The sequence below is a fragment of the Marmota marmota genome, unplaced genomic scaffold, assembly GCF_001458135.2.
Source record: "Marmota marmota marmota unplaced genomic scaffold, marMar, whole genome shotgun sequence".
NCBI lineage: Eukaryota > Metazoa > Chordata > Mammalia > Rodentia > Sciuridae > Marmota > Marmota marmota.
In genome coordinates, this window is record NW_025999960.1 from 1,754,333 (window position 1) to 1,780,169 (window position 25,837).

Below are 25,837 nucleotides of genomic sequence, written 5' to 3' on the forward strand. Positions count from 1 at the left end.
AACACTAAGAGATTTGACTTTTAACTTTAAGAAAAAAGCATTCATGGGGCTGGGCTTATGGCTCAGTGGTAGAACGCTCGCCTAGCACACCACATAAAAATAAAGGCATTGTGTTGTGTCCATCTACACTTAAAAATAAATATAAAAAAATGAAAAAAGCATTCATGTTATTCATCTCATGATATTCATGACACCCCACATGCAAGATTTGATGTTAATCTTCCTTCCTTCCTTCCTTCCTTCCTTCCTTTCTTTCTTTTTTTCTTTCATCTTTTCTGTTACCTAAATGCTTTGCCATTCAAATCTTCCTACACTATAAAGCTGTATCTCTTTCTGACTCTGGCAATGGCACATTCCAAGATTCTCATGACATTCAGATGCAGTGATTGTGTGCTTTGAAGATAAGTAGCAAATGATGTGGATAGTATTTCCTGGGACCCAAACTGTACTAATTCATTCATATTCTCTCTCTCTCTCTCTCTCTCTCTCTCTCTCTCTCTCTCTCTCTCTCACTGGTTGCCCTGAGGTGAGCCACTTTTTCCATCACACTCTTCTGCCATGATATTTCTGCCTTACCACAGGCCTAAAATCAATGGGGCCAGCTGACCATGGACTGAAACCTCTAAAACCATGAGACAAAATAAATCTTTCTTTCTTTGAGTCACATATTTCAGGCATTTTGTCACAGTGATGAAAAAACTAACACATTGTTACTGTAAGAACACAAAGAGGCTGGGAGTGTACCTCAGTGGTAGAGGGCTTACCTAGCATGTGTGAAGCCCTGGATTCAATTCCCACTACTGCAAAGAATATGGAAAGGAAGAAAGGAAAGACAGAAGGGAAGAAACAAGAGATAACAAGCATCATGTGCATATTTATTTGTTCTTTGGAATGCAGTTGCTCTCAGATGCTTTTGTCCCATGACATCATGACATGTGAGGGAGATTTCTTTGATGACCTCATACACTCTAATTCTAGTTAGCAATACAACCCTTTTCTTTTAGAAAGTAAAGCAATTACTCTTATCTGGGGAGGATAAAATAAGAGAAGAGCCACCAATTTTCTTCCTTAGGGATTCTGCACTCTCATTTTTGGTTGTCGTTCTTCATTCCTAGAGCTCATGAATTTTCAAAACCGTCTTTGATTTCATTTCACACTTGACAAAACATATCCATCTTCTTCATATCTGCTACTCTCCAGCTGCATTCTATGTTTTTATTAGTAAAATCATTTTTAGAGTAATTTTAGGTTCACAGAAATTTGAGCAGAAAGTACAGAGAGTTTCCTAAACCCACTGTCTGTCCAATACCCACAATCTCCCCAACTATCAACATTATACACCAGAGCAGAATATTTCTTACAGTCGGTGAACCTACGTTGATTAACACAGTGTTATCAGCTGAAGTGCATAATTTACATTAGGGTTCACATTTATTCCATTTTCTCTCCTTTCTTGAAGTCTATCTACCTATTTAGACTTTCTGTGAAATAATATGAAATGTATATTGGTCTCTGTCCCCGTCCAAAGGCCCTTGAAATTTCCTGAGTAGTAGTTCCAGGATAATCTTTTATTCTAACAGTTGATATTTCACCTGATGCCTAACATAAAACTCCTTAGGAATTTCTTGGGTGATAGGAGCATCTATTGTTCTAATGAAGTGACTCTTGATGGGCTTCTGGATAGGAGAGTTCATTAGAAAGACCAAGCCATGATAATAAGCTTAGAGCTTTCAGTCCCACCCCTTCTCCATTCTCTGGATAAAAAAGAGGTCTGGAAATGGAGTTAATAATTAGTCATACCTACCTCATAAAGCCTCCCTAAAATCTCTGACCTTTGAGGTTGGAGAGTTTCTGTTGGCAAAAGACATTCCTGTGCCGGAAGGGTGGTACATCCCGGGTCTATGGGGACGGAAGCTCTTGTGCTAGAGAACTCTACCAACCTTACTCTGTGTATCTTTTCATGTGGCTATTCATCTGAAGCCTTTATTATATACTTTATTAGTAAAATAATATATATAAGTAAAATGTTTCCCTGAGTCCATGAACTTCTCTAACAAATTAATGAAACTCAAGGAGAGGATCAGGAGAATTCTGAATTTATAGCTGGCTAATCAGGAGTACAGGTAATAACTTCTTGAAATTGGCATCCAATGTTGGGGGGGGCGGTATTCTTGTAGGACTGATCTGTTAACATATGGGATCTGACTCTAAACCAGGAAGATGGTGTTAGAATTAAATTGTCGAACACTCAGTTGGCGTCTGCTGGAGAACTACTTCGTGTGCTGGGGGAAAAAAAAAACAAAAAACCTCACATCTGCTGTCGGAAGTATACTGTTGAACGTGTGAGAACAGGAAAAACATACTGGGCTTTTCCCAAAGTTACTTCTCCCCTCCCCCCACTTTTCTAGTGGTTGCCCTAGAGTTTGTGACATACATCTACAAATAATTCAAGAACATATCCCAATAACACTATCCTACTTCACATGTAGTGAAAAGTTTATAATAACAAAATATTTTCAATTCCTCCTCCATCCCTTACATCACTGCTGTCATTCATTTCACACATACATGAACACAAACAGGCATACACATCCATCCATAGGTTTTGTATGTATTGCTAATATCTAAAACAAAATATCCACTAAATCAATGAAGAATGAGAAAAGTAAAAGTTGTATTCTACCTTCACTTCATATTACTGATGCTCTTCCTTTCTTTGTGTAGATTGAAATTTCTGGCCTGTTTTCCCTTTCTGAAAAATTTATTTTAACATTTCCTGCAAGGCAGGTGTATTGACAAAAAGTCCCCTCAATATTTTTTAGTCTGAGAAAATTTTTATTTTTCCCCTTCTTTAGAAAACTTATTTCACAGTGCACAGTGTTCAAAGTTAGCGGGATTTTTTTCCCACCAATATGTTAAGTATTTGACTTTAGCTTCCTTTTTCTTACATAGTTTCTGAGGAAATGTAAAATGTAATTCTTATTTTTGCTCTTTTATTTTTTTAAGGTATTTATTCCCTTTTAACTTATTTTTTGGTTTGTTTGTTTTGTATTGTTTTTTGAGACAGGGTCTTGCTGTCTTTTGAGACAGGTGTTGCTCAGTCTGGCCTCAAACTCTTGGGCTCAAGTGATTTTCCTGCCTCAGCCTCCACAGGAGCTATGATTATAGAGACCCAACACTACCCCTGGTTCTTCCTGGCCCCTTTTAATATTTTTATCTTTGACTCTAAAGTTTGAATATGACAGATGTAGTTTTCTTTTTTTGACATTTATTCTTCTTAATGTGCTCTGAGCTTTGTGGATCTATAATTTAACATCTGATACTAATATGAAGATATTCTCTGCCATTATTGTTTCTGTTCCTTTCTCTTCTCCTTTTAATATCCCCATTATGTGTACCTTTTGTAGTTGTCTCACAGTTCTTTGATATTTTGTTCCGTTTTCTTTACTCATTCTTTTTTGCCTTTTCAGTTTTGGCAGGTTTTATTGTTATGTCTCAAACTCAAAGAGTCATTCATCATCTGTGACCCATCAAGGGCATTCTTCATTTCTATCATGGTGTTTTTGATCTCTAATATTTCTTTTTGATTTTTTCTTACATGTTCCCATCTCTCTGCTTGTAATATCTATCTGTTCTTGCACACTATTTACTTATTCCATTAAAACCTTTAGTATTATAGTCACAGCTTTAATTTTTTTTTCTGGTCTGATAATTCCATTATTGCTGCCATATCTGACTCTGGTTCTGACACCTAATGATTCTTTCACACAGTGTTTTTTTTGCCTTTTTGTATGTCTTGTATTTTTTTGTTGAAAGATGCACATGATGTACTGAGTAAAAGCGGCTTCAGTAAATAGACCCTTTAGTCATGTAGTGGTAAAGTACACAGCAAAGGGAAGCATGCACAGTCCTGTGTTTAGGTCTCCATCTTTTGTTGAGTCTGTGCCCCAGACTGTGACCTTCACCAGAGCTTCTCAGTTTCTTTTCCTCTCTGAAGGTGGGACAGTGACTAGAACTTGCCGGAATTGTATATTTCCTGTATTTCCTCTTCTTCCAGTTTGGTAGGTTCTGATAAAAAACCAACAAATTAGCTCTAGTGAAACAGTCTCAACCCAAAGCAGATCTTGTTAAGAAGAACCGAACATTCTATCTATAATTCAAAATAGTTCCTTTTTCCTTCCCCCTGCTGGAAGTACAAGTGGCTTTTCTTTGATATTCACTGTGAAAGCTGGTAAAGCTTGTAAAACTCTCAGAAAGTGCTGAGAGCTCTCCTGTGACTGGGCACCCTGGACTCCGGAGTTTATAACTCTCTGACTTCTCAATATTGAGCCTCCAGCAATTCATCGATTATAGTTTAGGCATTTCTACTTTGATACTGATTTCCACAGAGGTTTCTGCTCATGAATTTCTACTCTGGTAAGTTGTGATTTCCCTATATCTGTCTGCTTCTCCAATTTGGGGGCAACAGTTATACATATATGCATAAGTACCATATGATGTCTTGATTTATATTTCAGTCTTTCTTTTTCTTTGTCCTTTGCCTGGACCCCTCTTGCTTCCTCTACATGCATTAGTGTCACTCTACCAACAACCCAGGTAACGTGAATAATTTAATATGCATCCTTCCATGATTTTTTTTTCTTTCACAGACCTATATATCTGTTTATACATATATATTCAAAGTTATTTGACATGGTTTATTAGGAAGATCATATTATGTATGTTTTTCAGCATGTTACCTTCTTCCCCAACCAAATCTATTGAAAGTTAGTGTAATTCAGCTGAGATTAACTTATTCACTTAATGTCTGCATAATAGACAATAGGAGGATATACCTTTAGTATATACTAATATACAATATTAGTATATTACAATATTATACAATATTGTATTATACAATATTATACAATATACAATATTATACAATATTAGTATATTACAATATTAGTATATAATATATAATATTAGTATATAGTATATACTAATATACCTTTAGTATATTTAGTATATTTAGAAACCCTACTGTATTCTCAATATAAGTTCTCTAGACATTTCCATTAACATTGTCAAAAAGCTGTTGGTGTTATTATCCAGGATTTAAGAAAATGATCTGCTCAACATGCATCATTCCTGGAATCAGGAAACTTGGGTTTAGTCTTCACATTCACATGTTACACTTTCACAATTGTCAGTAAGCAAATTCTATAATTTCAAAACCTTATATATCTCAATAGGGAAAAGAAGGTAAGAAAAAAATGTGTAAAAATCCAAAATTAGCTGCTTCACAAATTGGCCAGATAATGAAACATAGTTTCCTTATGCAAAAGAAAAAAAAAAACCTTAATAAGGTAGAAAACAGCACTTTACTTATACTGCTACCACCCATCATCTAAGTAAGAGATCGTGGCAGGAAGAATTTTAAGAGGGCTCCAATATTATACTTATAGTTTATATACCCTGTAGAATTCTTTCCCCTTGAGTGGAGTGAAACTGTGAATATGATGAATTTCACTGCTATGATTGTGTTATATGATGCAGGTGAAGGCTCCACACCAGCTGATTTTGAGTTAATTAAAAGGGAAGATATCCTATGTAAGCCTCACTTAATAGGGTATCAGTCTAAAAAGGAGTCAGAGATTGGAAGAGAGAAAAATAATTTATTCTGCCAATTTTAGAGGAGAAAACAACCCGTATTGTGAAAGGGCACAGTGTTTGGTCCTGAGGATGGTCTCAGAACTGGGAGCAACCCTGGCTAGGAGCCAGCAAGGAAATGAGGACCTCAGCTCTACAGCTGCAAGGAACCACAACCAATGAGGAGCTTGAGGAGGACCCCAAGTCACAGATGAGATCACAGCCTGAACTGATATTGTGGTTTCCTCCTTGTGAGAAAGAATCCAGTGCCATGCCTGAATACTGAACCTACAGATGATAAATGAGCATTTTTTAAAACACCAAGTTTGTGGTAATTGATTATGCAACAACAGAAGACAAACACAGTGATCTTGAACAAGATATAAAGTCCAGTCTTTCCACTATAAAATGAGATAGTAAGCCCAAATTACTGGTTTTCTAGTTATAAAACACTTTATTTTTATGATTCTATCATAGATAAAAATCAAAGTTCTGTTTCTGTGATACTATCAGTTAACGAATTGATAGCACTTATTTAAGCATGTAGCACTAGGGAAGGACAACCTTCCTTTGGAACACGGTTTATTCACAACCTGCAATTTGAGGGTGTTATTAGAATGAATTGACAGATTATTTAAGATCTGGCACATATAGTTTGTATTATGTATGTTAAATTTTAAATTCCAGGCAGATATACAAAGAAAGGTTTGTGTTGTGGGGTTGAATGGAATGGTTAGCTATTGAGCAAGGGTGTGAGGGAAGATAGTTTTTGAAAGTATAAATTAATGCAATAATCTATTTCTTCACATTGACCATGAGCAGCAATGGTTTTAAGGTAAATTGTTGGAAACTGACCTCTAATCAAATCAATGTGAAGCTGAGTTTGAATTTGTGGTAGTTGCATATACATCCTGTGTGAGGACTCCAAACAATAGAACTTGTTGCATAGGACCAGCACCTTTGGGGGTGCTTTTGCTGTATTTCACCCATTGGAGGATGTGGTTTGTAAAATGATGAAATTTTTAGCATGGCTTCTGCTCATCCCTTCAAAAGTAGATTAAGAATTTTAAGAGAACCCTATTAAAATAACAACTTGAAATGGTCTTGGACCACACACTTCTTAAAAAAAAAAAAAAAAAAGTGAATACACAGAATTCCACCCCAGAAAAAATATCTGTATTCATTTCCTATGGCTGACATAAAAAAATCCCAGAAATGGAATGACTTGAACAACAGAAATTCACTATCTCACAGTTCAGGAGGTTAGAAGTAGGAAATGAAGGTGAAGGCCATGCTACCCTCAGAGGCCATGGGGAGAACCTTCTTTGACTCTTCCAGCTTCTGGTGGCTGGAGCTTTTCTTAATGTTCCACTTCATTCCAGTCTCTATCTTGTCTTCACATCACCTTCTCCAAGGTATGTATTTCTCAGATTTCCTTCTATCTTTCTTCTATAATTGTATTTGCCATTAAATTTAGGGTCTTCCTGTATGACCCAAGATGATCCCATCTCAAGATCTGTAACTTAATTACATATGCATATTTTTTTTTCCAAATAAAGTCCCATTCAAGGATTGCAGAGAATTGTATTTATCTTTTCAGGGCCTCCATTCAACTTGTCTCCTTTTATTATTGTCTGTCATGAGTTGAATCATTTTCCCCTACTCCCCTGTGTTTTCGTATTTTGAAGTCCTAACCACTACTAGTACAGAATGTGATCTTATTTGTTGCAAATGTAACTAGTTAAATTAAGATAAGGTCATTTGACTGAGTCAATATAACTGGTATTCTTGTGAAAAGAAGAAATTTGGACACAGACGTAAAAACAGGAAAAAAGCCATGTGAAGAGAAGGCACAGACCAGGGTTCTGCTTCTACAAACCAGGGAGCACTAAAGATGGCCAGGAAATCAACAGAAATAAGTAAGAAGCATGAAACACATTCTCTCTCACAGTCCTCATAAGGAACCAACTCTGAACACCTTGATCTTAGACTTTCAGCCCTCCAGACCTGTGAGATAATAAATTTCTTTTGTTTAAGCCACCCATTTTGTGTGGCTTACACTGAGACATATACATTTACAAATGTCATTTTAAATGGTGATACTCAACTTATAATAATGTTGCATTTTACCTATGAATAATTCATGGAAAGTAGGCTTTTATTTTCTACATTATATATAGCAATAACAAATATGTAACTCTGTCCATATGTCATTTCTCATTTTGTACATTTCCTTTGGATACTTCTAAGAAAGGGGAATCCTTCATCAAAAGGTCTAGAACAACAAAAAGAAAAATGTGTTGCTAAATTGCTTTCCAAAGAGTTCCAACAATTACCTTACATGTGCTATGTGATGAGTGATTTCTATGTTTTCTCACCAGCATTTGACAGTATCATTTCAAGGACTGTCATATGTTTTGAGGACACCTTCAGATTTACTCTTGGGGGACAGAGAAGCAATGATGAGTAGATTTATTTGGTCCTAACTTTTTCTCTCTCTTGCTTTCAGGCAGTCACCAGAGGGAAAGAGTCACAGTGTCTTTAGGTTACATTATTTAGCAGTAGCAGAGAATTCAAGATCCTTGTGATTTTTTTTTAATGCATGAAGTTGCTCGTTTCAATAATGCTAACCTTCATGAATCAAAATTTACTTAATTGAAAGCCAAGTGTTATAATGAGAATCAGAACAACTTATATGGCAATATTCTTTTGGTTTCTCTTAACACAGCATATTTATTTAGAGATTTACCTTACATATTGTCTAGGGAATTAATATGGGCGTTGGCCATTTTTCACCACTTCCTGGTTGAGGGCAAGGGCTCCACTCTGGTGCTAGTCCTTCCCTCTACAAGTCTTTCTTGACAGCTCCAGCTTTTCTGCTTAGAATTTCACAATGACCGATTTTTTAAAAAAGCTATCAGGCTAATAATAATTTTTTAAAAAGCATTTTAAATCCGGAGAAGTGCTCCTGGGCGCATCTGGCCGGCTGCTGTTCCTGCAGCTCGCATTGTGATCCTTCCTAGTCTCCTACCCACATACCTATCCCACCCGCACCACAAGCAAGCAGAGCCTGATATCTGCTCTTCAAACCCAGAGTATGAGTAAACCGTGCCTCCCGTCCTCCCCATCACCTCCCTACACTCCCGCCCCTGGATTTTTTAAAAAGCTTGTCGGTCATTGCAGGGCGCCTCCGCAGCGTCTGGAGTAGGTACAAGAGCATCCTTCCACGGGGTGTGCGAAGAAGACAGGCTGGGGAAACTGGAATCTGTGGCTGCCTTCTCTGCTAAGGGGGTGGGGAATGGTTTGTCCTCCAAGCGTTCAGACCAGAACCACCCTCTCTTCTCTGCCTCCCTCCCCCCACCCCGCCCCAATCTTTCTCTTTCAAGGCAAGAGAACTCCCCTTTTCCAGACCAGGAAGGGGCGCCTTTCCAGCTAACTTTCCCCTCACCCACCGAATAAAAAAAAAATGAGTGGTGGGGGGAAACCCATACAAAAACCCTGGAGTAATAGCGAGTGGATCGGCTTGGTGCTCAATGAATGGAGGCTGCGGGGCGGGCCTGCGTGCACAGCCGCCCTGCCTACGATGCTGTCGCCCGGAGGCCTGTAGGGCCCCCACGGCCCCTAGCCCTCCTCCCGCCCCGGGCAGAGGTTGCCGACGGCTCTGCGCCCAACGACGACAGGGAAGGTCGAGGGAGGGTGGTTTCCTCCCGCCCCACACCCAGTCTCCGAGCCGGATATATACAGTGTCACGTTTGGGAGCAGAAAGACCAGAGCAGTTTCCTTGTGGCTGGAGTACTTCCCGTAGCCTCGGGGAAGGACCGGGATTTAGCGGACCACTAGTTGAAACCCACCCCCGTGCTGGAGGAGCAGGTATTCCAGGGTCCCCTGCCCTTCCGCTCGCTGAGCCCACGCGCTCCGAAGGCAAAGACCGGGCTGGGGGTGGCCCTCCCCCGGGAGGGAGGGATCGGCTGGGTTAGCAGGGAGGGGCGGATCCCTGAGGGACCTCGAGGAGGGTGGGCATGAAGCCGGGAGGGAGGAGAGAGGCATTTGCAGTGGTTCTGACCCCTAAAGCGGCCCCCAGCCGCACCCCAGTCGCCACTCGCCTGTAGGCACGATTGGCTTTGGCAGAGCGCGCCAAGGTAGGGTGCGCAGGGGGTGAAACCGCGGTGAGCCTGGGAGGGCCAGAAAAGGTTAATGTGGAGGACCTCGCTCTGGTGGCTAGGGACCAGGGAGAGAGGCGTCGGAATGGGTCCCACGTAGGCCTCCTTGGCCCCTGGCGCTATTCCTGGAGAGAGCGCGCAAATTCTGGGGCCACGTGTCGAGCGGCGCCGGCAGCGGGTCCCCTCCAGCCCCGGGACAGCCTGGGCGTGCTGTCCCGGCCCGAAGCGCGTCCTCGATCGCCCCTGGCCCCACCCCTCGCTGTGCACGTTCGGACCCTCCCACTCAGGACTAGCCAGGGTAGCCCATCCGAGGCTGAAAAGCACCCGGGCAGTAAAGTGAGGTTGGAAGTTTTTGACCTCTTCCTGTGTTTGGGGCAGCGCGGGGAGAGCAAGAGAGCAGGTTCCTGAAGACTCCAACTGAAGTAGATGGCTTTCTAGAAAGCTGCTCGCTCGCAGCGAGTAAGAGTACCCGCGGGACAATTGGGGTCAATTAGATAAAATTCCTGTCCAGCCTTATTCTAGAAATTATAGGAATGTGCCTTTCCTGACAATATCTTTACTTTGTCACTTCTCCTGGCAAGTAGGATTATGAACATTTTTTTTCCTGCCATGTATGAGTTACCTAGTGTGAGCATCCAAGGTTATGGCTGAATCTGCAAGACTTTGGCAACTAGTTCTTTCATGTGCATGAAAGAGGACATAATGGGAATAGCAAAGTGACTGAAAACTCAAGTGGATGGTGTTTTTCTGCTGGTTAGATGCTGTGTCCAGAGAAGTTTGACACTGTGCAAATGGAAATTTGAGAATTACCCTGTGGTTTCCATTACCCTTCTCTATATTTCCATTTACATGAGTTGGAGATTTGACTCAGGTGCATATTTAGTACAAAAGCCATAAAGTAGGACAAAGGAACTAAATAAAAACGTAAGCCAGGCTGTCAAAGTGTAAGAGTGACATCTTAACAAACTTCTAGGGATATTTGTATGTGGAGTTTCTAGAGATGGCCAAGAAGTTTTAACTGGCAAAGAGTCAAGTGTCCTGACATTTTACTTGTAGTGTTTCTAATAATTCAGGTCTTTCCCATTGCTTTTTTAAAATTTACCTTTATTTATTTATTTATTTTCATGTGGTGCTGAGGATCGAATCCAGTACCTCACATATGCTAGGCAAAGGCTCTACAACTGAGCCACAACTCCAGCCCCAGTCTTTCCCCATTTTTTGAGGACATCTTCTGCACTTGTTTTGTCAACAGATTCCTACCTTACTCTGATTTCTAATATTTGGTTCTAATAAATCACCATGATTTGGTAAGTCTTATCATCACTGGAAAAAATTAATGTGATAATCTACTTTCCCTTAAAGGAAGCTAAACATAACCCAGCCTCAGAAGAAGATGAAGAAACTTTCTTTAAGGGCTGAAAAATACATAGTTCATCTGTGGGTATCACTGAGATATATCAAGAATATGGTCATCTGAACCATCCCATCTCTCCATTGCCTTTCTGAAGATGCCTTCTTGAGTGTAACATCTAGTCAGCCTTAAAATTGCTTGTTTTTTGTATTAACTCTCAAGTGTTCACAAAAATTCACTTACTCACAAATACGTTCTCATGGAGGATCATACCTAGAACCGCCACACGCTTGTACCTGCCAATACATTCTGACGTTGTAGTCTCTGTAGGATCATACATCATTCTTGAAGAAATGGTCTTAATGCCTACTTTCATTAACAGACCTCTTTTGAGTATGGGTTAAAATGGAATATAAAAAACAAACATGTGCACATTAACACAGAATTCTGCTTACACTTTGAGGAGTTCACAACCTTGTAACGTTCAAACGCCCCCATTCTAGACATCCAGGGACTCCAGGCAAGACCAGCTTTGTGGAAGGACATATTTAATCAATAAAGGGCACCTGTTCCTTATCAAATTGTCTAGTTTCGTGGAACCCTACACTTAAGAGGGCAATCTGTTTAATATTTTGCTGCCACTGTCTGCTACCTTATTTTTCAAACAAGGGGCTCTAAATTTTCACTTTGCACTGGGTCCTGCATATTATGCCATGAACCCAGGCTGACAATCTCATTCCAGAACTTACCAAATAACAACATCGTCTTACAGAAGTTCCATTTTTAAGGTGACTTCACCACCACAACCTGGAATTTAACCTCTGCTTGCTTAGATATGCTCAGGCATGTCATTAAGCTTGTCTTTATCTCAGTTTCCCCACTGACAAAATAAAGACAACAGATGATACTCTATTCTATTTATCTTAGAGGTGGTTGTGTTATCTTAGGTAAAAAGAAAATAATTATAAAAATGTTTACTGGTGTCAAATAATTTCATGCTAACAAAGATGGCATTATTACAGGCTTACCCTTTCTACTCCATTTTTTTAGAAGTAGCTTTAGGAAGATAGGTTAAGTACCTTATAAAGGTTTTGGAGTACAGTGTACCAGAAATCATTCTTAATTTATATTACAAGATACACAGGCTCATGTTCTGGGACTATCACTAATTCTTTTCATAACCTTTAATAAGTCACAAATTTTCTGTGTCAGAGCTATCAATTATAAGATGGTAATAATATTAGCTATTCAGTATTCCACACAGGATTGTTTTAAAGACTAATAGAAATTACACACACACACACACACACATACATGCATTTCAAAGCATTTATAACCCTATATTTTGGTAAAAATAAAATAAAACAAAGTATCTAAGTAGTATTCAGTATTTTAAATATTCCTAATATTATTATTTGTACAAGATTGGAACAGGCAACTGAAGGTAAACAATAACTTCTTGGATCCCAAAGACAATTCCTGAATTAAATTAATGTTTGCATCTAAATCATCCACAAATTAAACAATGAGAAAGTGAGTCAATAATTGAAATTTTCTTTAGGAGGTAGTTCTCCATGCTTCATTTAATTCTAAAAGTCCAACACATTCAAAATCTTGATCAAGACACCATCGTAAATATTCTAGGACATATTTAATCAATAAAGGGCACCTGTTCCTTACCAAATTGTCCTTATCTCTGTATCTCTGGTGCCTGCTAAGGAGGAACCAAGAAAACTCAGGTCAGTCCACTGTGTCCACTCTTCTCCGTTGAGTCCTTCTCTGTGATGTCAGAAATTTTCTGTATCCCACCTTTCCTTTCCAGCATGATGGCAGTGCAGTCAGAACTCTTGAAGAAAACACAGTAGAAGGAAATGGATCAAACTCCCATCACAAGATCTCATAATAGAGGCAACTAAGAGTGGTGGATGACAATGACTTCTTTCATGCACCCACTCTAGGCAGGGGCATGCATTGTACATTAGTACAGTACTTACCAGGTCCTGCATACAATAAACCTTTGACATCATTAGCAAGACAAAATAGGCAAATATAAGGTATTAATTAACAATAGCAAATAAAGTATTGCAGGGAAAGAGAACATTAGGCACCAAATGTGTGGTGCAGAAAATAAGAGCAATGGATTTCCCAGAAGAGAATGAAATAAACCGAAATTCTGAGAAAGGCCTAAATGGAAAGGTATAAGAGATGACTGTTAAAGTTCTGGTCCTCACAGAGATGAACAAATTATGAAACTTGTGGTTGATAAGTTTGTAAAAAAGAGGAAGTCAGATGGAGCTAGAGTTGCAGGTAAGGAGAAGTCAGGACCTAGAACTAATAGAAATCCCTCCCAGCTGCCTTCATGCATGTCATACATTTTTATTAAAGCCATTCTGTGACCAGACACCATGGCAGTTTCCCACATTTAGTGTGGAAAACAAAGCAGATGTTAAGTTCCCTTTTGGAATTTACAGACATTTACAAAATAAATGTATAGTAACAAATTGTGGGAAGTAGTATGGAGAAGAATGGAGTGCTAGGAGAGAAAACTGGCATTGATCAGCACTCTGGGAAGGATTCTTTGACAAAGAAATATTAGAAAGGAGCATAGGAGTTGACTCAAGAGACACAGAGAGAGAGAAAGAGATGCATCTGGGCAGAGGAAACTGCAGATGGGGAGGCCCAAGGGAGAAAAAAAGGCTGAAAGTGTTCAGGGTACAAAGACAGCACATGTGGCTGGAGTGTGTGAGTTGGTATCTGAGCTGCTGCATGAGAGTGTGGGGAGGTGGGGAGGATGTGGATCCCACTCAACTCCACAGGTCTTCATCAAGTTTTTGACTTTCATCTTAGAGTTAAGCCTTGAAGACTTTTAAGCCAGAGACTGTCCTAAATGATATTTTAAGGAAGTCTATTTGGAGTCAGTAAGGAGAATGGACTGGAGGGCAAAAGGCTCAAACGTAGGATGAATAATTAGGCACAGGGTACAGGCAAGCCTGCTGACAAGGAAAGGCCCTAAAGTGCAGAGACTTGAGATATAACTTCAAAGTAGGATTGATGCAGTGGGTGACAGGTCGAATATAGGGGCTGGGCAAGTCCGGAAGAAGTATGAATGAGTTCCTTCAGTATATACTGCTTAACTTTTGAATCCGAAACAATAGGCTCACGTGCATGTAATTTAGACTTGCCATAAGAAGAACTGAAAAACAAAGCAGAAAGTGACCCCTCTAGAAAGTGTACTGGCTATTGGGCTAGGAGTGAGAAAACATTTGCTTTTCATGCTGTCCTCTGTAAGGTTTGAGTCATTTTAAAACCATGATTGCATTATTTAATTTTTAAAAAATATTGTCACCTCTAGAGATAGAGCTCCTGTATTTCTGACTTGAGGCTGTGGGTTCAATATAGTATAGTTTCCTAAACTGGCAAAAACGAGGGGAGAAAATCTGATCTTCCCCAAAAGGATTGTTCTAAAACATAATCCACTCCCCTGCTTAAAACCTCTCCCTCCTTCTTCCTTGTCTACAGCCGTGTTTCCCAGAATGTAGTTTGTGGATCATTTATTTTCTTGGGATATTAATAACAGTTAAGTAAAGGAAAAAGAAAAATTAATTTTGAAAAACACTTGATTTAACCTAAAAGCAGTTTTATTGCAGGAATCCTCAGAGCCTTTAATATACTAATGCATATTAAGAATCATCAAAAAAGGAGGGACATTTTATGTCACGTATCCTAAACTTGTTAGACCTTGAAATGCTTTTTTCTAGCGGAACATCTAACAGAGTTGGCATTTAGCATGACATCCTTTGGGAAATGTTGTCCTATATTAATAGATTAAACGTTTTAACATCCACAGCTCTCTATTAGCTATAAGCTTCTCTTATCTCTTAGTGTTACTTAGTTGGAGAAAGTAGGAGAATCAAATTGACTCTGCTTATAGGCATTAACTTGATGATGAAAACAGGTCTGTTATATGGATAAGAGAGATTCCCAGGCAAGATCTGTAGTCTTATTAAAACCAAACTGGTTTCACTTTCCTGGTAAGTCTGTACAGGACCTTGCTGAGGTGCACTCTATCAAGCCTGGATTTACGAGGTGAGAAACCCAAAGCATAAACAGTGGAGAGTTCTGAGGCCTCTTGTGTTCCATGTTCATGCTCTCATGTTTGGGGCCTTATTGCATGCATGTAGTCCATCTCCTGCAAGGCAACACAGGGGACTCCTTAGGGAGTTTGTAGGAGCAATGATTCTACAGTGCATCTTACACATTCACTTTCCTTGTTCCCCATGCACTTGTCTGGTGGTAGGCTGGAGTTAGTACTCCAGTCTGTGACCAAAGAATGATGCAACAGAGCTTAACAGAAGAAATGGGTTCACAGAGCTGTGGATCCAAATGTGGTTTAACCTATTCAGCACTCTACCCCAGGGACTGGCAAATACCACCTGAGGGTAAGATCTAGCACCTGACTTCTTCTGTATCCTTTGAACTAAGGGTGGTTCTTATATTTTAAATGGTTGAAAAAATGCAAACAATACTATTATTCTATGGCAAGGGCAAATTATATGAAATTCAGATTTCAGCATCTAAAGTAAAGTTTTATTGGAAATCAGCCAACATCTTTCAGCTAAATCATATTGGCTGTGGCTGCCTTAGTGCTCTAACCAATGAGTAACTGACCCTCACAGGCTATATATTTGCCATCTGGCCCTTTAAAGGAAATGTGTCACCAACCCCTACTCTAGGCAAAAAAACTCACCAGCCACAGGTATTATTAATTGTTTTGCTTTTCATTGATCTCATATATTAGGTGGCAGAAATATAAATAAATGAGCTGATTTCCTAGTAGCTCCTCAAATATTATTGGTATTAGAGTCTGGAAAAGGCTTTTTTTTTTCCAGAATACTAGTATAGCTAATGGTTACATGCAATATTAAGAGCAGAAATAGTCTTCAAAGTGAGAGCTTTTAAACTATTCAAACACTTGAACTCATCTATGAACAATGAGCATTCAGATAAATATACCAAAGCCTTACGAGGTAGAGGAGGCAATTAACCTTAATATTACTCAGCTATTGAAATTTGCTTCCTCTGAGCATGGATTTCCTGTGAGTATTCACGTCTTTTTTTTACTTCAATAATGAGGCAAATCTATTTTTTTTATTAACACATTTGTGAAGAGTGATGTTCAGAGGTGACAGTCTTAATTTTGGGTGACAGAAATACACTTTGTTGTCAACACCTCATATCTACTGAATCAGAATCCTTGGTGTGAGGATCCCCAGTTGTTTTACAGCATAGAATAGGTACAAAATTTGGGTACAGCCATTCCAAGTACTTCCGTGGGACTTAGAAAAAATAGATACTTGAGACTTGGTACTTAGTTCTATCACAGTTCTCATGAAATCTTACCAGATCAGGATGTTTTGTGAGATCAAGCAGTATGTAATATGGGACTCATTACCAGCAGTATTGATTAGGAGATTTACTTTATAATAAGACTTGGCTTTAAATAGAGAACTGATTTCAAATGCAATCTTCATTTAATAGACATTTTTCCAAATTTATTCTACACCTGTATCAAAGACAATTATGTATTTCTTTGTGTAGCCAATAATGTGACTAAGTAAGTGTGGAAAAAAAACATAGACTTACTGTAATTACCACACCATAAGAGTAACATTTGTTCATTGTTTCAGTCATGTTTTATTTAAAAGTGTGCATCCTTAACCTTTTCAGTCCAGAAAAAGTATTTTTAAGCTGCAGTTGATAAAATGTGCCCCTATGGCTTTTGGATGTCCTATTATTTTGTTTTCAAGGCACTTAACTTCCCAGGTTCTGCAGATCTGGTTCCTAAACAGTGCAGCACAACTCTTGAAAGGAGAAAGGGAAAGCTAAGTTCTTCCTGGGAATTTAGGTAGCACAGCCAAAAATAGGGCCTCTCCAATCCTCTTTCCTATCCTCCCACCTCAGCTGAGGAGTTGTAAGGTCACTAACATTCGATGGTGAATAACAGGAGGCAAGAGAAATATTGCCTGAGCCAAAAAATGAGAAAGCAATTGTGAAAATGCCCCACATTTTAGGTCATTTTTAAAAATGGTGCACTTTTTAATCACAGGTCATTGAGAGGACACAGTCCACAAAAGTTAGCAGAAACCCCCAGGAATCCTTGAGGGCTGGATCCTTGGAAATTAGAAAGATCATTATTATGTGTCTGATCCCTACATATTTAAAACCATTTAAGCACTTCAAGCAGAATTAGATCCACTGATGCATAATACTGTCAAGAAATCAAAATCTGCCAGAAGAAGTGGATAGACTGAATAAAAGAAGCTGTAATAATTCCGTGTGCACATATATTTAAGATTTTTGCTTATGAGTTTCAAAAAAGGACATTTAATACTAAAAGGTTTGTGGATGGTAGCAGCATGGTTTTAGCAAGTAATAAAAACATCTTAAAGATGAGTCATATTAATTTAATGAAACACAGTCATTCATCTAAGAGTTAAAGAGGAAATAGTTCACTTAAATTAATACTTTTGCTGGGCATAGTGGTGCATGCCTGCAGTCCAGCAGCTGAGGAGGCTGAGGCAGGAGGATCATGAGTTCAAAGCCAGCCTCAGCAACAGTGAGGTGCTAAGCAACTCAGTGAGACCCTGTCTCTAAATAAATTACAAAATAGGGCTGGGGATGTGGCTCAGTGGTCGAGTGCCCCTGAGTTCAATCCCCAGTACCCACCCCCCAAATTAGTATTTTTGTCCTGGTAAATACTATTAAATGTTAATAAAACAATATTATTAATAATAATATATAGAGTTTATGTCAGTCTATTTTTATTCCATCCTACTCTATTCCCTTAGTATGAGTTCAGTCTTAGTTCTCTTGGGTTTTGTTTATACTCTGTCTCCTGAAGATAAGCACATAATCTCAAAGATGGACACTTGTTCTCCTACCAAAGAGCTTTCAGAGCATTGAAATCCACTAATAGGACTGATGTCAAAGCTGCAGGAATCTCTGATGGCTTGAAAATGCTAATTTCTCTCAACCAAAGGAGCAGTTTGCTTCTTTCCCAGCAACTTGTACTTGTCAAAACTCTCTCCTTTGTAGGATTGTGACACTGTCTCTCCCTTCTTTCTCTCCTACTATTTTGGTCCAGTCCTGCCCAAGGCAGTGGTTATGCAAGTGCTGCTGAGTACATTGATGATCACAGGATTGCACTTTAGGCAAATTTAGGTCTCAGTTTCTTTAAGGATAGAACAAAAAAAAAAAAAAGATTTTTTTTTTCTAAATTAGACTTTCCTAACTTCTAGACTTCCTATATGTTGGCATGTATCACACCATCTTGTCTACAATACATATCAGTGACTGCAAAGAGCTTGTTTTACTGGGTATACTCTAAATTGTAGAATGTTTCAGTATCATATTTATATTTGGCCCAATTTCCTCATTTTGTGGAATAGGAAGCCAGTCCTGAAGACATTGTCACACATCTATTTAATGGTCACATCTAGACTTGTATCCAAATTTATGACACAAATCCCATGATCATTCCAACCCACTTATTCATTTATTTACTCATACTATTTATTGAGTATTTACTATGTGCCAGAGAGACAATTTAGTTTTGCAAATATAATGGTGAATAAGTTATAGTACCTGTCCTTAAGCATTAGCACCCTATACTTTTTGAGCATGTTGGCAACTTACAATTCAAGAGTTTATGAAATCTTTCAGTAACATACTCCAGTGTAAACAGATAAAGTGCTATATATCTTTATTTACTCATCTTTCCCTTACTAACCAGGCCTAATCAATGATATACTGTAGCTCATACCCCTAGCAGTTAACACTGATAAAGGTGTGATGGGAAATGGAGTTAAATAAAATACTGGGAATCCCACAGGAAAGGTAATGAGCATTCTTTCTAAGAAAGCAATGGTTTTTGTTTTTACTTACCAAAAAGCCTGTGCCCTCTCCTCTTGGTTACTCACTCTCCCCACTTGTCTCCTCTTTCCCCAAATCTGGCTGGGTAATTCGTGCATCCTTCGGCTTTCCCCTTCCTTTCTATCTCTAAAGATAGGCACATAATCTCTTGTGTTCTAATTATCTGCTAATCACTATGGAAAACATGAGAGGGAAAGAGCAAAAATAACCCATGTGGGGAAGTCACAAAGTTTCCACAATGGTACCTTTGAGTCTTGGCATGGGATCTAATGAAGCCAACTTCCTCTGAGGTGACAAGGGGAACCCCATTGTCTTCAGCCATACCTCTTTATTTCTGGAAGCAGGATCAAAATGAATTCTCTGCCTTAAAGATCAGGGTGACATCGACGTTTGTCTCATAAGAAGATATATAACTTTCAATAGATTCTCACAGAGGTCATGACCAAACAAGATGGGAACCACTGCTTCAGGTACGATCAAGTGGACCATTTTAGTTCCTTTAATTACTTCAGACCCTGGCCACTGCCAGCTCAGGAAATTCTGAGGATTCCTCTCTGAGGACCTTATGGCCACTTGGGATGCGTAGAATTTTATGTGCCGTCTCAGTATATTGCATGATTCAGAGCATAACATCGTTCCAAAACAGAGAAAGTGTCTTATCATTCCCCTGCATGAGCTTCCATGCCCCCCACTCCCTACAGTAGCCTTACCAAGTGTGTGAGATGCTAATGGAGGCAGAGTATGGGGGGTGAGCATTCCAGGGCAGAGGATACATCAGCACCGCCTTCCCTTCCTGCTTTCTGGAGAGTGTCCATAGGAAACTTAGTAATCTTTCCATTTTTCCAATTTATTCATTTGCTAGGACTGCTGTAACAAGTACCACAAACTGAGTGGTTTAAACACATAAACATGGTGTGTCACAGTTCTGGAGGCTGGGAGTCTGAGATCAAGATGTCAGCAAGATTGATTCTTTCTGGGGCTGCAAGTGGTCTTTCCAGATCACTCTTTCTTGGCTTGCAGATGACTGTGTTCTCCCTGGGTTTTCACATTATCTTCCCTCTGTGCTTACCTGTGCCCAAATTTCCTCATGTTTTAAGGACACCCGTCATGTTGGGTGAGGGACTCACCTGATTCCAGTGTAATCTCATTTTTGCTAATTATTTCTGCAATTATCATATTTACAAAGAAGATTACTTCTAAGTTCATGGAATTTAGAACTTCAAAATAAGAATGGGGGTGGGGAGACACAATTCAACCCATGAAACTAGTACTGGATTCCTTCTTATCACAGTAGAATATTGTGATGAAACAAAGTACTTTCTGTGTGCTCAAGAAACAAAAACAGACATACATTTTAGGTGTGGGCTAATAATAAACGTAAGCAATGGCCATTGACTGCACTCATTGCTATGTGATTTTTATTATTATATTAGGTACAACACACCTGTGGAAAAGTGAATATGTCATAAATACCAGACTGTTAACATATTTAATCACCTCTCAGGTTCTAGCTTCCAAAAACAAAATTATCATCAGCAACTAGAAGCCCCTTCACACTCCGGGCCAGTCACCATTGCCCCCAAAGTAACCACTACCTTGACTTCTAACTCACAGATTAACCAGATAAAAATACAGAGTAGTTTTGTTAGCTTTTGGAGGTTTTTAGTAATGACACCATATAGTTTGCATTCTTCTGTGTCTGATTTCTTTGCTTAACATTGTGCTGTGAGATCCATCCACACTGTTGTGGTTTTTGTAGATTATTCATTCTCATTGTCATATTCCATAGGGTGGATAAACCACACTTCATGTGTTCTATAGTTGGGGAAGTCTTGGACAGATTCGTGGCGGGGCTCTTAGGAATAGTGCTGCTGAGAATATTCTTGTGAATACCTTGTGTCGAACATATGTACATATTTCTGTTTGGTATATCTAGGTGTGGGATTACTTTGGGTAGAGAGTTTTAATAAAAACCTGCCAAAGAGATGTCCAAAGTGATTGTTGAATTTATACTCCCAGTAACAGTAGTCCAGAGTTCCCCTTGTTTTACATTCTTGACAGTGCTTCTTATTTTCTGTCATTTTGATTTTAGCTATGTTGGTGGGAGAATAAGTTATATGAGAGTGGATTTATTTGTTTCTCTAGACACTGAAAAATGGGGTGTCCAGAGAAACAAATAAACACATGAAAAACGGTGTTTATTGATTTCTTGTGGCTTTAGGGTATCTCCCTCTTCTAAGATAATTGAATAATTTACCTTTTCATAAAGATGTGTGGGACATATATACTGGATCTAATTATTTTGCCGAATATGTTTTATGAATGTCTTCTCAAATCTATGGCTTGCCTTTTCATTCTTTTTTCTTTCAACGAACACAAATTCTTAGTTTCAATACAGTTCAATTTTTTAGTATCATTCTTCTATAGTTAGTGGGGTTTTGTTTTTTTCTACTCAAAGATCAGAAAGATATTTTCTTTTAAAAAATATTGTTTTGCTTTTCACACTAACATCTGCTCTTCATGCAGAATTACTTTTTTAAATGAAGTGAAATATGAAAGTGTACTTTTCTATCTGGATATCCATCTAACTTAACATTATTTATTAGAAATCTGCATATGACTTTACATCAGAGGACATAGTAGCAGTCTGGACACTTCCGTTAAAACCAGCACATTTAAACATAAAGTCATTTAAAGCATATCTCACCATAACAACTTCTCAAGCCCATTTTAGCTATGAATGTTCTAGTATATTCACTGTTAAGGCCAAATACTTCTCTCACCTCCTTGCAGAAACTTAATTTCTGATCTAAGAGCTTAAATAAAATAATAGAAATGAATGCATCTTCATGGAATTATTTCACTCTAAAAAAATCAAAGTATAAAAATTAAAACAAATCTGATTCTAGATATAGTGACTATGGGTGAAAAAATTTCTGTTAATAGTGTGAAAAGTTCATGTCCAAACATTTGTGGAACTGTAGTAAAAAGACTTATCTCAGTTATTAATGAAGGCAAATGAAGGGGTGACCTGTCTTTACTGAACTTATACACGAAACTGCTTTTTCCCAGCTCACTTCAAGATGGAAAATAGATGGAATGAAGAGGAAGGTTAATGGAAAAGACCATTCAATGGATATCTGTTTAGTTATCTCAGTATCAGGTATTGTATCAAATCCTGTGAACATTAAAAAGAGTAGAATAGTCATTGCTCCCAAAGTATGTGCAATCCAGTGGAGAAAATAGACAAATAAGTAGTCAACTATGTAAACATGATATGAACAAGGGCCACAGGTGGAGAAGATTTTCAACTTATCCCAGAGTGAGAGGAGAATTAGCAAGCACTTCCCAGAGTATGTAAGTCTGAGCTTTGCCCAATGAAGGGTAGTGGGGGTGAAGGACGTATGAGAGAGTGGTCTAAGGCATGACTTCTAAAGCTAGTCTACAGAATGTGCATTGTAGGTGAGTCACTTTAATTTCTCTTTGCCATAGTTTGCTATTTGTAAAATGGGGTTTATGATAGTAAATACCATAGAAGTATTATACTGACTGGCTTTTTTACTTTAAAAAAAAGTGGTTGGTCCAGAGTAAAGTGTTCAATGAATTGAGCTATTGCCATATATGAGAGTTAGAGAATGACAATTGGTCCTGAAGTTCTTGAGAGAGCTATTATCTATGGTATTAATCCAATGAGAGAGGTCTTGTATAATTGAGGGAGAATGTAGAGCAATGACCAGCACAGCTCTTGTGCTTTTGCTACCAGCTCACTCAGTCACTATATCTGCATGAGATAAACAACTACAGATCCTCCTTGACTCGAAATGGGGTTATGTCCCAATAAAATACTGTAAGACAAATATGCATTTAATATGCCTCACCTATGAACGTTGTAACTTAGCAACACTGTGCACTGCAGAGTGTGGGTTGTTTACTCTTATGATAGAATGGCTGACTGGGAACTTTCAGCATGAAAGCCCAATATTGTGTATGTATTGCTAGATCAGGAAAAGTTCAAAATTCAAAATCTGAAATATGGTTTCTACTGAATGCATATTACTTTCACACCACTGGAAAGTTGAAAAATCAGAGACCATTGGTACATTATATTGAAAGTTTCTTTCTTTTCTCAAGTCCTTTGTTTCTACAGCTCCTGCTAAGAAAGATTTAATGAATATTATTTGGATTCTAGTCATAGAGAAATAGAGAAGAAATCAAGGTCAATTTGGAGTTTTCCAGCCGAGTGACTGAATGAGCAGTGATATCATTTCAAAAGAAACAGGAAAGTCTGGCCACGCGTGGTGGTACACATCTGTAATCCCAGAAGCTTGGGAGACTGAGGCAGGAAGATTGCTAGTTCAAGGCCAGCCTCAGAAATTTAGCTAGGCTCAAAACAATTTAGCAAGACCCTGTCTCATTCCTAAGAACATGTATGAAGACAGAAGGATGTGACTCTACTTTGTGTACAACCAGAGATATGAAAAAGTGCTCTATGTGTGTAATATGAATTGTAATGCATTCTGTTGTCATATATTACGAATTAAAAATAAAAATAAATAAATAAATAAAAATCACTGGCTGTCTTTGGGGAAAAAAAAGGGGGGGCTGAGGATGTGACTCAGTGGTAAAGTAGCCCTGGGTTCCATCCCCAGTATAGAAAGAAAGAAAGAAAGAAAGAAAAAAGAATTAGAAGAGTCAAGAAGAGTGTGATATGTGCAGACTGAGAATGATACAACACAGATTTTAATGTGATTTTAAGGTTTAAAGAAAAAATTTCGTTATTTCTGTCATTTTAATTCAGTGTGGTAGAGAGACAGATATTTCAGTAGTTAATAATAACAATAGAAACAGAAGCCAAATTACCTGGCCCCAAAATTGCCACTTACTAGCAAGTTGCATAAGTGCTCTGCATCCACTTTTTATCTATAACATGCAGACAAAAATGCAGGTTGAATCAGGCACAGTTACCATTTACAGGGGAAAATAGTTAAGTTTTGCAATTTCATATGGTCCAACCTAATAATAGACACTCTCAAATGGGGTTTTACTGAGAAATTAATGAGTAGGTGTAGGTGATTTTGCCAAACATTAAAGAGATCATTGATGTATGTCACCTTCTTAGGACCGTCATTGACACATAATATAGGGCCATGGAAGTGTTTCCCTCATTATTAAGGCCATTTGAATGTTTTAAAGTAAATTGTGCCAAGTATAATTTGGGAGTGCAATTAGGAATTGCCTATTTAGGCCTCCTTCTCATTCTTCAGTTCAGGCAGGCATAAGGCCTTGATTAGGCAATTATTTTATAAAGGTACAGTCATGTTCACTTTCATTGCTAGAACCCACTGCCATTTTGCTGGTTTCCAGTACCTTCATTTAGGTAGGCATCAATTTCTGCTCTAAGGGAAAATTTAACATCAATATCCTGGGTTGAAGCTAGCTACTTCTTCTTTTGCTTTTTCCCTCCCCCCTTTCCCCTCCCCCACTCAGCCAATGGCTTTGGTGGGCCTGATTTCCATGTTCCACATGGTGTGATATTGGTACTATACTGGCCATCCATTGTTCAAGGCTCCTTGGCATTCCAAAGACCTTGGCTAGCCATGCAGGGAGAGGAAAGGAGCAAGCAAGCGATATGTAAGAGTCTTGAATAGAGACCCAGAAGAGAGGGCAACTGAGAGAAGGGTGAAAGGGACTTCAGCTCTAAGCCATGAGCTGGGGAGCGAGTCAAGGAGGATCTGTAGTATTTGAGGAACCATATTCTAGCTGCACGATCTTCAGCAGGTATTGGTGTGATGAGAATTCAATTGTGCATGAACTGAGATGTGGAAATATCTTAGAGAAGTAGTGAAAAAGAAAACTAAAAATATTCCTCTTCTGAGTCAGAGTTAAAAAGAGTACTTGCTGCAGTTCTTACAAAACTGTTTCCTGGCTCCTGCTCAGTGTCACACATATATTAACATTGATTCACATTGCTGGGTCAGGATATGTCCTGGTTTGTGACTTGTCTTTTCACTTTTGTGTGTGTGTGTGTGTGTGTGTGTGTGTGTGTTGTATGCTTTTTATGAGAGACAGAAGTTCTTACTCTTAGTGTAGGTGATTTTGCCAAACATTAAAGAGATCATTTCCTAACTGCTTCACATCTTAAGTCATTAGTTTGTGAACATCTCCTAAGTTAAACTGTGGTTTCAAACTGAAGGTTGCAATAATCCATTTCCCCTCGTCAGTGTCACTCTAGTGACACATTTCACACAAAGGAAGGAAGTAGTTTAACAGTGAAATGTGGGATAACAGGTTATAGCTGATTAAAATCACCCTTACTACTTAGCGAATATTTGACAAATGAAATGTATTGTGTTAGGCATTTTACAAAAACTGTATCCCATGAGTCCTGGAGATCATATGTTATACAAATGCAGAAACTGAGGCCCATGGAGTTTAAAGTAGTCACTAGGAAATCACTAACATTAAAATATAGTCCTATTAAAGCTTAACTTGAAAGGGACTTGCAACTCAAAACATCCTTTGAGAGGTAGCCTGAAGAATGTTTTTGTTATTAAAACACCCCCGTTTTGTTTGTATACAGTAGACATGATTGTATTAAAAGCAGCACCATACTTTCCTGAAAATCAATGATTCTACATTTATTTTTAATGAAGGAATTTCTCAAAAACAGAATCATGGGTTTGTTTGTACTACTAAGAGACAGTTTGGAATATAATCTTACTAGTAAGTAAACATTGGGAGCCTTGAAGAAAAAATGAGCTCT

At 38.6% G+C, this 25,837-nt stretch overlaps 1 protein-coding gene across 4 annotated transcripts in view; it reads left to right on the forward strand.

Annotated features, from left to right (window-relative positions):
- Positions 1–9,040: 9,040 nt before the first annotated feature.
- The window catches only part of Far2 (fatty acyl-CoA reductase 2), a 133,303-nt gene continuing 116,506 nt past the window's right edge, over positions 9,041–25,837 (forward strand). For all 4 annotated transcript variants that reach the window (XM_048802487.1, XM_048802488.1, XM_048802489.1 and 1 more), the window contains exon 1: positions 9,041–9,501. The gene's annotated coding sequence lies outside the window, so the exon portion shown is untranslated. The remainder of the gene's footprint in view (positions 9,502–25,837) is intronic.